The sequence below is a fragment of the Octodon degus genome, unplaced genomic scaffold (genome assembly GCF_000260255.1).
Source record: "Octodon degus isolate 3935 unplaced genomic scaffold, OctDeg1.0 scaffold00040, whole genome shotgun sequence".
Classification (NCBI taxonomy): Eukaryota; Metazoa; Chordata; class Mammalia; order Rodentia; family Octodontidae; genus Octodon; species Octodon degus.
The window spans coordinates 12,231,617-12,243,921 of NW_004524616.1; the positions used below are offsets into that span (position 1 = coordinate 12,231,617).

Below are 12,305 nucleotides of genomic sequence, written 5' to 3' on the forward strand. Positions count from 1 at the left end.
TGTTGCCATTAAAAATCTAGTGACATCCCTGAACTTTGCAGTTGCCTTTGGGATTGTCTTTACTGAACGGAGCTTCACTTTGAAATCCTTTACTAAGCAGAGCCAGTGAAACTTGTGGAGCCACGTCTTGTGGTGGTTACTGCTCCTGGGACTGCACACAAACCTCTCACAGAGCTGTCTTAGATAAACTTGCACACAAATGCACTGCTTAACACAGATCCTCCATTGTTACAGGAACACTGCAGTTTCTGTGACAAGAAGGCTCACTTTGTGAGTCTGATCAGTAGATGCTGGCCTGGGAATTTCTACACATGCACAGCACCGTCTCCTGTAAACACCTGAGGGAGGTAGCACCTGATACCTCCTTCTACACAGATCTTAAAAGGATGAGAAAGGAAGCAGCCTGCTGCAGAAAATGCTGTGACCAAAGTGGTATTTCAGGGTAAATGAACTGCTGCAGCTCCCATTTTCTGCTACTGAAGCTAAAGTAGGAGACTGGTCTGAAGTGCACTGGTGTGCTCTGTGCCTGTTCTGTAGGGGTCTGTTGAAGACTGGCTGCAGCTTATTGTGCTTACTAAGCCTCTGAATGGACAGGAGCAACCCTGATTGGCCTTCAGCTATTGGTCTACAGGGCCTTAAACAGAAAATGGTGTAGTGATTAGACATCGTGACCAAGCTGAGAGGTCATGATCTAAGTCCGTGTAGATTAGTGCCCGCCTGGCAAGGTCTTTTAAAAAAGATTTATTTAATTTTCTTTTCATGATTTAAAAATTAAGATAACTTTTTAAAAATCAAGAAATATTATGCAAAGATTTCCATTTCAGCTTTTGATCAATACTTAGAGAGGGTTTGTGTTCTCATCCAGGTGCACCTGGGATCGCCTGCCCTCAGGGAGCTGTTGCTGTCCAGCCCTCCCCAGGAGCCACCCCCACTTCCTCAGCATGTCCCTTCCTTCCTTGCTGCTCATTATCCTGGCACTCCATTGGTGCTTTGAGATCCAAGGAACTCTTCTCAGTTTATTTCTTTATTTATGACACCTGGAAGCATTGATGCTACAGATGGCAGTAGCTTCCTCTTTTATGAAACCATAGAAATAAGTTAAGAGATCTTTTTCAAATCAAATGTTCCCTGATCATATTATCCATTTCCATTTCTATAAGCTATATAAGGGGAGATTTGTGATGGTCACAAGAAAGAACTACTAGAAGAAAATGCCAAGCATACTATCTAATGGAAATTTTGAACTCCCTTTATCCTTTATGTGACAAGTCCTCATTTCTGTAGAGTGCTATTACCTTACAAAATTCTGTCATATAGAAATTTCTTTGAGGCTGTTTCATATCTAAACTCTTGTTTAGATACAAATATAAGTACTAGGTGATAGAGAATTCCCTTTTAGATGCATTCCACTGTGGCTATGAGGGGTAAATTGAGGGCATTTTGATGGAGGGCATATCATTTGCTTCATCGTAACACAACTTTTTCTGAAGGATTATGGAAGTCTTTCCTTATCTGTGTGATCTATGTCTCAAAATTCCCATTGGACACCTAAGTCCTATGTATACCATAGAAGAGGAAGAGCTCTAGACTAACGCAGGACATGGCAGTACTAGATTAATGACCTTCAGAAATGACCTTCTTGGGGCTGGGGAGATGGCTCAGTAGGAAAAGCGCTTGACTGGCAAGCACAAGGATCTGAGTTCAATCCCCGATTCTGCCAAAAAAAAAAAAAAAAAAAATGACCTTCTTAGTCCTCACAGGGGAAATTCTTCAGAGTAAGACCTTTAAGTAAGGAAACTCTAGGTTTCTTCTTGGTACCTGTGATGCTGGTGTTAAGATTATTTTATCATTAGTAAGGGTTCTAACTTGTTCTGGAAATTCTTTGCCAGACCTTTGGGGATGTTGAAGAAGGTCATTATATAATGTTGGACAGTAATATACTAAGCTCTCAGTTCTGTAAGTCAGGGAAAAAGGAACAAAATTTTATCCAGATGATCATTTTGTTGAGTACTGGAAAAGAAAATGCAAGCTGTTGTGTTTTGGTAGCATATTTTATAGCAAATATTTTTAAGGCAAGTAAAATTTGCCCTGCCAAGAGCTAGTTATATACTTTACCTTATTTAACATTCAAACTATTGCATTTGACCTTAATTTTGATGCCATGTAATATTGGTGGTTATTAACAGTTATCATTTGATATGATAGTTTTAAAATTAGACAAAATTGCCAGCCACAGTGCTCTGATTGCCTTTAATCAAGAAGTGAGGGGATTCTGTCTGGGCACATGATGTATCATTTTAGGGTTATAAAAGGGAAAAATGAATCTGCTGTTTTTTGCTTCCCTTAGTTTTAGCTTTAATTTCCCTCATCCCCAGGAATTCTTTGGCTTACCTGTTTATCAGTATGTAATGCCCAGTAAAATACAGCTACATTATATTTAAGGAAAAAGACACCATAGAGACAAAATCATTTCCATAAAGGCCAAATATTATTTCTTTCTTTCTTTTCTTTTCTTTTTTCTTTTTTTTTTGGAGGAACTGGGGATTGAACTCAGGCCCTTGCGAATTTCTTTGTTCAAATAGGTTGTTTTCTGCTTATGCTCAGGTCATGCCGTGCTTTCATCTTTGTGTTGAAGGTGTTCTTCATTACCTCCTGGCTAACATAGGCTTCTGTGTATGTCATGTGATGATAAGTGTGATGTTAAGTTCAATATGCAAACTTCTAACTTAGTTACAGCGTTCACAGAGCACACTTGCTTCTGACAGTGTTGGAGTGCATCTTCTTTCATAGAGATATAAGGTTAGTCAAACATAAGTGATTGTTTAATTTTACTTTTTGCATTGTAGTAGTTGTTGAAGGATTATTGTCCTGCATACCTGAAGTTATAATAATAATAATAGTAACTTCTAATGTTTGCATTTTGCCTAAATTATTACTTTAAATCAACTCTATAGTCTTATAAACTGAATATTATTAGCCCCATTTTGCGGGTGAAATCCTGAGCACCAAGAATATTATGTAATTGAATTAATATCAAATATCTAGTAACTGATGAACTAAACACTTAAATATAGACTTTGCACACTAGATCTCTAATACAGAGAGATTTTTTAGTGTGTATTTTTATGAGCCTGGTAATGCTACAGTATTTTCTTCTGTAGAAAACTTGGTTTTCTTTGTTTAGCTCTCTATTACTTAAAAAGACCACTGAAATTTGGTCTATTCTTTTCTGCTCAACTCCTTGCACAGCTCTTTTTCTTGCAACGAGCTCTTCCAGAGGCAGACCTTCTGTTGGCTGAGTTTTCCTTTGAAGGAGGTTTTGGGAGCTTGTCTCTTCCTTTTTCTCTTTCTTCCCTGGCTTGTGATGTAAACAAGTTTGCTCCTCCCTGCATTCTTTCCTTAAATACCGCTTCCTCACAGGCTCAGAGCCAGAAGATAAACAATCTTTGGCTGGAGTCTTCAAAACTGTGAACCAACCAACCTTCTCCATTTATAAATTTAATTTCTCAGATACTTTGCTATAGTGGTAGGAAGATGGTGTATAAACAAATTTAAAGTTACTTCTTTGTGAACTTCTCATTCTTTGAGTGTTTCCCACAGATATGTGGAATATGCATGTTAATAAATTTCTCTTTTCCTCTCAATTTTTGTGCTAATAGTATGTTCCAATTATTAACTTTTAGGGTCTATAATTTTAATATATCTGCCTATCAATCATCAATTGATTTGGCCATTTCTCCATTATTTTATCCATCGATCCTAAAATTATAACTTAGAAGAAAGATATTTTTACTGGGGGAAAATTGTAGCACAGAATAATGAGATTTGTGATGATATGTTGGTGTGTGTGTATAACATCTTGATTATTTATACCCTTGTTATCCTCCTTTTTCTTCTAATCTTCCCTCCACTGATTCCTTTTACCATCACCAAGAGACTATCTTCTAACTCCTATTATTTCCTAGCAAGAAAGTATTTTTTTACTAGCGGGTAAAATATTGTCAGGCATTTTTTGCAGTATATGTCAATTAACAATCTAGACATCTACTTGTGGGCTATGGTTGCTACTGAGGGTTATACTTGTTCGAGTTTGAGTGGGTTTGTGTATGGCTTGTCTGTGGTTGCACAGAAAGACCTGAAACCCAGAGAAGAGTCTGAGGAGAATTTCACAACCTGTAGGATATGGCCCACCGGAGCTGTAGGTAAACTCAAAGCAGGGCTAGCAGATGTGTGCATGGCAGCTACAGGAATGCGCATCACTCATGTCCACATTGTCTTCTCTGCTTTTGATCTTAGATGGGGAAAGTAGATTAGATTCACTAAAAATGGCATATAACAGAAAGTACAGTACCCACACCATTATTCCAGTTTCTACAGCTAGTGCTTAGGCTTAACGTGTATGTGTCATATTCCTCCTCTACTGCTTAATCAAGATTTCTCTAACCCTCAGCCAGGACTTCAGGAGTCTTAATTGCTTATCTAGCAAGTGCACCCATTTCACTCCCAAAGCATCAGAACCCATCTATAATGTCTGTGTTAAGCTGCAGTTGAGGAAATTGCACATTATTTTTTTTTATAAGATTCTGCATACAAAGTGGAACACAGGTAATGTTTGAAGTTCTGCTAAAGAATTTCCCTTCGCTACTGTCTTTCAGAGTCTCTCATAGAACAAAAGTATGAAGTGACTGAAGTTTAATCATGGCTTACACCAAAAACCTGAGTCAATTTTTCTGTAAAACCAATCCCAAGGTTCTTCTACAGGGGCAAATATATTAAGTGAGGTAGATCCCCCACCCCCGCCAAGAGATAATAAAATACCTAGTCCATTTGTTTGTGTAAATCACTTACCCCTTTATATGTGTTTCGATATGATTCTTACTGTCATGTTATTAACTTATGAACTTATCTTACTGGAATTTATTACAAAAATTGCTTGGCCTTATAATATGTGATCTGATAATACCTGGCTCATAGTAGCCCATAATTTTCTCCTGTGGGATATGACATTAGGCCAAGACCTGTTGTACAAATTATATGTTTTCTGCAGAAGAGCTCATGGCCTTCCTTTGACTCCCTGAGAGTCTGGGCTGTGACTCTCTTTGGGGACTTGTCAGTGACAGTACACAGTTCTAATCCACCACTGTTGTCCCTGCCACCCCAGAGATCACCCTCTGATCCAGGTGAGAATATACATTATGTTAGAGCCTGGACTATTGTAAGGCACGCTTCTTGTTAGTCCTACACAAAATTTGCCTAGAGACCAGCCAAATAACCCATAAGAAAGGGATACTAAAGAAAGTGTGAATTGCTGAACATATTACTTTCCCAAGGACGTATTAATGCATTGACATAAACATATATTTAACTACCATCACTTGGGCTTTGCTATTATGAAACCCTATTAACCCAATGATAATAGAAATCACTGACACAATTATCGATGGCATTGCTTTTTATCAGTCAAGGACTACAAATACTTTTGAGTTGTCTCCAATGACAGTGGTCTCATTTCATATGTTAACGAAGGGGGTGATCTCTGGCTTCTCTCAAAATTCAAGCAATTTTCTGGTCTCACAAATCTCACTGGGACATCCATATTATCCAGATGTTCTTGCAGCTTTGGTGAATGAACATGGTTTTCAAGCAGGGACTCTTCTGTCCCATTTAGTTATGTGGGCACCTACCTCACAAAGGGTGAAGGGAGATAATGAGACTATCTTAGAAGGTATCTGGAGAAGACTGGTTAGTCTGCAGACAACAAGGAGGCTGTTTCCCTGTAGCAAGCATGCATATATCACTTCTGCTAAACCCCAATGTTCATAGGATTCTGAAACTATAAACCTTAACACAGCTACCAAAACATACCTCTAATAGGTACCACTCTTTCTCTTCACCGGCCTTGATTTTAGCTGGTTTTCCACTGGTATGTGTTTAAGGTCTTCTAACTATTTTATCCTTATCATCAAATCCTGCTTTGAATTTCTGATCACAGTCTACACTCTAAATGAAGGAGTTGAATTTTTTGGTAAGTACATCATGGAAGTCTTTGCGCTTTCTCCATCTGCCCTGTGTTGATGGTTGACTGCCTCAGCCTGGCATTCTCCCTTGAGCTTCTAGGGCAGTGACAAAGCCACTCACTGTCACATTCCTTCTTATTAACCTTTTCTTTTTTTCTCTTAAGAAACTGGGACTAGTTAATATGCCTATGCTTCTCTTTTCACCTACACTTTATCCTCATCTGTGCCAGATTGGAGTCTTAATAACTACTAATAACTATTATTCTGTAGTCCTTAAGGCCTACTACTGGTCCATGTACCACCTGCAATTTGTCTTTGTTCCTATCTACTCGCAAATGGCCCACTTCCTTAGCATTTACTTCTTAGTTAATGTCCAGAACAAAATTTCTAAGCTCAGAGAGGTGAAGTGATTCTAGAAAACACAACTGAGACTGAATGAAAAGAAAACGGATGTGAAGTAATGAAAGGTCTGCTAAAGAAGGTGTTTGCACCGTAGGCACCCATGACTTGGGTTGGTGCACACCCTCCGAGCAGCCATGTAGAAGCAAGTTTAACATTGGGATGGAGACACTTAGGTACTTACTCTCTGATATTTATGCTTCGCTGCTTAAAGGGTGTGACCACAGAGTTTAAATTCCTATGTGTTCCAACCTGGTCAGAGCAAGGTTAAGCAAGCTCCCCTGGTGCCAAATGAAAGCTTCCTGGAAGGAATCATAAACACAGAGCTTGGGGTCAGTGGATTCTGTGTGTGCTGGAACTTCCCAGTGCAGCCCCAGAGGAGAAGTGCGCTGAAGAGCTGTGCAGTTTGTGAGGGTGCTCATGTGTGTTCATTTGGGTTGAGTGAGCTTTTGACTGTACTATGTATGAAGGCAATGGTACAGAAGAGAGGCTCCATTTGGAAACTCCAAAGTTACGTTGTGGCCAGTGTGACCTCTCTCAGAGGTTCCTGAAAGGAATTTATGATTGCTCTGTTATTATTTGGAGGCTTCTTACACCAGGGAAGAGCTCCTTGGAAGACTGGGCTGGAGCTCCTGATTTTAGTCTGTCTTAAGTGGGACCTCTTTTTAATCTTATTCCAAAATTCCTCTTCTGCTTAGTCATAGGGTTCGGAAGGGTGATTATTATATATGTAAGAAAATATATTAGTCAGGTTTCAACTAGAAACTAGAACCAAGAGTTGTGGTGTGTGCGTGCGTGTGTGTGTGTGTGTGTGTGTGTGTGTAATGTGATTTCTGGGTACAAGAATGTGATTTCTGGGTACTGTGTTTTGGATCTCAAGTATCTCCAGTGGTCCATGTGTTAAGGTTCTAGTCCCCAGTTTGGCACCTTTAGTAGATGGTGGAGTAGTTAGGAGGTAAATCCGAGGCCAAGTGGGAGAGCTATGGCCATAGTAGGCATGCCCTTGAGGGAGATAGTATTGTGTCCCTTCTCTCATTCAATTCTTACCTATAAGTGAATGGCTTGACATCACCACACTCTGCCCAGCAGGATTTGCTCCTCCTCCATAGGCCCAAAGCAACAGGGTCTATTTATTATAGACTAAGACCTCTACCACTGCGAGCCAAAATAAATTTAACCTTTGTAGGTTGATTTATCTCAGATATTTGTTTTAGAGATGGAAATTGTACTAGCACAATGAGAGGGTAAAGGAGATGGGGTAGGGAAGAACCCACAATTTTGAAAATATTCTAGTTCTTTAGAAGTTTCCTGAAAGCTTTCTTGCCAAGGCTGTTGGCTATGGCTCCAATTCCTACAGTTACCTAGCTTCACCTGTTAGTGCCATTTGTCATGGTTTGTTACTCCTTCCCTTGCATGACATTTTTGGTCACCTGGTTCCCACAATGCCACATTTTCTAGAGTTTCATCCCATCTTCTTGACTTTCACTTCTTGGTCTTGTTTTCTAGGTCCTCCTCCCTGATACTTTAACATTTTTTTGTTCTAGGATTTAATTCTTGAGCTTTTAGAACTAGATTAAGTGTCATGGAGTCTCCTAGCTTCATCATGTTTTTTGCTCAGATGCTACCTTTTCCATAATGTTGACCCCAAATGTGATTAAAATTCACCCTTCTCCTTTTTCATCCCACCTCTAATCCTGTTTATCTTTCTCAGTTTGCCTTTTTTCCACTCATAGTACATATTTAATAAACTTTACATATATACAATATAATGTGATTATTTATATTGTTTTGGGTCACTTGTTGCTAAGGTGTAAACTTCAGAAGGGAGGATTTTTTACATTGTCCCTTTTGCCATTTTGTGAGGCCAGGTGCTTAGGACATGTCTGGCAGGGAATAAATGCTCAGGAAAGAGTTGTTCAGTGAATGAATTGATTCTTGCCATTAGGATGGTCAGCTGTCCATATTGATAATGAAAACATGAGATACTTAACTCATAAAGAAATCATATTTATTTTGGTTCATAGTTCTTGGAGTTCCTGTCTGTGATCAGGGCCCTGGTAGAGGCAGGGTGACACTGGTGGGCAGCAGAACTGCTCACTTCAAGGCTGGGAAGCCAAAAAGAGAGAAAGAGCAAAGGAACCACCATCCCCTCTGGGCCTCCAGTGACAAACACCTCCATTGCATTAAGCCTGAGATCTTAAAAGTTCCTCCAGCTCCCAGCAGCAGCTCCTGGGGAATAAGCCTTAGACACATAACTTAATATCCGAACTATAGCAGGCATGAATCTTGCCATAGCCTCCTGTTGTCCATTGGAAGTGATCTGTGAATGGATTGATATTTATCTTTGTTGATGCTTTAAGATAGACTTAAATAAAACCCTCTGATTAGAAGGTTTAGACTATCACAGGAAATTATAAAACAGAACTTAAAATTATAAGACAATGCAGCAGGACATCATTTTAAATAAGAATTTTATGTGGAAACTTGTGTAAATATGTAACAAATGGAATTAAAACAAATAGTGTGACAAGGAAAAATTCAGGTTTATTACACAACTCAAATGTTGTAAAATGGAAAAGCTCATAACATGCAGACTCACAGGCCTAATCAGTGGAAGACACACAGTCCTACACATTCATCACAAAGATCTAAAACAAATATTTACAGATAGGGGAACTTGTTAGAAATTTCTTTTTTGCAAAATGTATAAAAACATGTGAATTAAAGACAGTTATAAGATGGAAAGAGACCTTTTCTTTAATGAGTCTTTACTCCTTTGAAAACCTCCAAGCCCTTTGGATTGTAGAAGTCATGTCGCCCCTGGATGCAGTACACAGTTCTCCAAAAGCACAGTACAGCCCCCAAATGGCAAACGTTTGTCATTCTCACTCAAATCTATTTCTTTTCCTTTAAAACATGTACCTGTATTTAGTTATAAATACACAAGCAACACATGAATGTGTCTCTATTACCAACATTTATATGAACAGGTAATAGTTAAGATTGTACCTGATTACCATTTGCATTTCCAAAAGCCTCTACAATGGTAATTGTTGTTCTGTTAAATTTTTCTGTATATTTTTATAGCCATGTAAGTATGTCTGAAATACATAACCAAGGTGCATCTTACAAAAATGCTTTCTTTATTGGAATTTTTCTCTTATATAATTTATTCACCAATTTTTTTTTCATATCCAACTGGCTTGTTTTATTGGAGGTGAGAATGTGGCGATAGCAATATGAAGACAGCTGGGACCGCAGGTTGGGAAGAGGACCCTTCCCTCCCCATATTGCCTACTGCCCCGAATGAAAAACAACCAACTAGAGGGGAGCAGCTGAGACAGGACCAGGGCATGGGGGAGGGAGACACAGAACTCAAGGGCAGCAGTGAGGAGACCATGCGTGTGCTGGGAGGCCCGTGGCGGCGGCTATAGGAGTCTCTGTTTTCCAGGTAGGCATGTATAAATATAAAGATAAGCTCTTCTTTCTCCCCTCTCTGTCTGCTGTGCTGCTCGCTGCCAGCCCAGTGTCTTTCCACACAGGAGTGCGAAGGGAAGAGATGAGCAAGTCATCAACAAATTGCGAGCAGACCCACATCCATCAGCTTCTGTATCTTCTGCATTCTTACAGGGTTAAGTGCTCGCTGAGCATCTCAGGGTCCTTCTGCATCTGCTCCAGGATGAGCTGCAGGGCTGGGTCACTCATTATCTGCCACACCTTCACATCCTCAGGGTTTGTCATGTCTATTGTACTGAGCCATCATATAGCACTGGTAACCGTCGGCAGCCTCCTTACGGCTGGAGCCCAGGTCCAGTGCCTCCCGGTGCACATCCATGACCTTCGTGTACTCCTTCATGGCCTCAAGTGCAGCAGCTTTCCATGTTTAACCCTTGATGAAGGTTGGCTCCAGCTGGATGTATGCTTCACAGTCAATGAGCACCAGCTGGAGTTCCAGGAGCTTGGTATAGCAGGCAGTTCGATTGCTGTACAGTTTGGCATCTTGTAGGTTCTGTTTAATGGCTTCTGTATAGTGCTTCATGGCCTGAGGATAGTCTCCTTTCTGAAAATACTCATTGCCCTTGTTCTTTTCCTCCAAAGCCAAAGGGTTGATGTAGGCCAGACACTCTTGCTCCTTCAGGGTTTTCTCTGCCTGCTGGCATTTTTTTGGTACATTTGGAGTTCTATGTTCTGCCAGACTTATTATAGAAACGGATGGCATGCTTATACTTTTCCTCTTTGAAGTAAATTACCAACTCGAGCATAAGCTTTGGCAATCTGTCGAGAGTCTTCTTGGTTTTCTCTCCCCACTTCAATGGCCTTCTCACAAAGCTCTCGGCATTCACCCTTTTCAAAGTACACCGCTGCTTGATTGGTAGTGTACGTCGTGTTGGTGGGGTCCAGTTCCTTGGCTCTGTCATAACGTTTTAGTGCTGTGTAGGCATTATTCCCCAACTCTTTTTCTTTTAGTGCCTGCTTCTTATTTTTTGGAAGATCTTCTTCCATGGGCTCTGTCTTGGTCTCCTTTTTGGGAGGAGGAAGAGGAGGGAAAGTTGTAGCCTCTCCCTCCTCATCCATGCTGCCCAGATCAACCCCCCAAGCAGACCATTGAGTGTTGTCATAACCAAGGATCTTGTAGTTTCAAGCCCAAGTCAAATGGCTTGTTTCGTAGTTACTCAAATAGCTTCGGGTAGGTAGGGTCACTAAGCAGCGTCCTTGTCTTGATATCATTCTCCAACTTCTGATACAGGTTGGGCATGTTGAAAGGGTTCATGACTTTCCTCTCTGCCAAATGGGCCTCCATATTCTGTAAACCCTCTTTGAGTTGAGGGTTACTTATTTTAAACCCTCCTCATAGGTTTGCTTGTCTTCTTCATATCTGTTAAAGAACTCAAGAGCAGCTGCTTTTCTTGTGTAGCCCGTGCCCCAGTCAGGCTTCAGGTCAACAGTTTTGCAGCCATCCTCATAAGCCTTCTGGTAGTCTCCTTTCTTGGCATAGGCTGTAGAACGATTACTATAGAGGACATGGTTGTGGGGGTCTAGCTTAATTGCTTCAGAGCAGCACTGTAAGGTATTGTCCATATTCCCAGCACTCAGGGCCTTATTGTTCTTCTCCTTTTTGCCCATTCACCTGCTCTATAGCCCGGCTGGGAACCCAGCTGAATCGAACCCATCAGCTCCTCATTACTGTCAATCTATTTTGAAGGTCTCTCCATCTCAGTTTACCACAATTACTTTAATTGCTACTCAGATTTTCATAGTGCCTGGCTTATTTTTTATTTTATCTGACTTTCCTTCTTTCTTTCCTTCTTTTATTTATTTATTATTATTATTTTTTGGGAGATACTGGGAATTGAACTCAGGATGTTGTGCTTGCCAGGCAAGCACTTATTCTACCAAGCTATCTCCCTGGTTCTTATCTGACTTTCTAATCCTAAAAATATAGATATTTCAGTGATCCATCATTACAAACAGTACTTCTATGGTCATTCTTGTAACTTCCATCCTTGTATATATGTGACTTTTACCAGAGTATATTCATGTAAAATTGTGGGATTGTATAGCTAAGTATTTAAAATTTTAACTAGATACTGGTTAGTAGTCCCTTAATTTTGCTAATATAGGTTATTATCCTTTTTCAGTGTAATCTTTTATGACAAGTCATACTAAAGATGACTACTAAAATAAACACTGCATAAGAATACATAGTGGAGTATAGAATGAGAAGACTCTGAAACTTATTATGTAATATTAAGGAAAATTAAGAAGGCATGAAAGAGGTACACAAAGACACAACCCATGTGTATGATATCCTTTGCAATAAGAAAAAGTGAGGTACTGTAGGCAACAATAGTATCAGAGAAATTTATTTAGCTGTATTTTCTTTCTGTC

The 12,305-nt window shown here is 39.9% G+C and overlaps 1 pseudogene; it reads right to left on the reverse strand.

Moving 5' to 3' along the window:
* Positions 1 to 9,987: 9,987 nt before the first annotated feature.
* Positions 9,988 to 11,540, reverse strand: LOC101581517 (annotated as a pseudogene).
* Between the last annotated feature and the right edge of the window lie 765 nt (positions 11,541 to 12,305).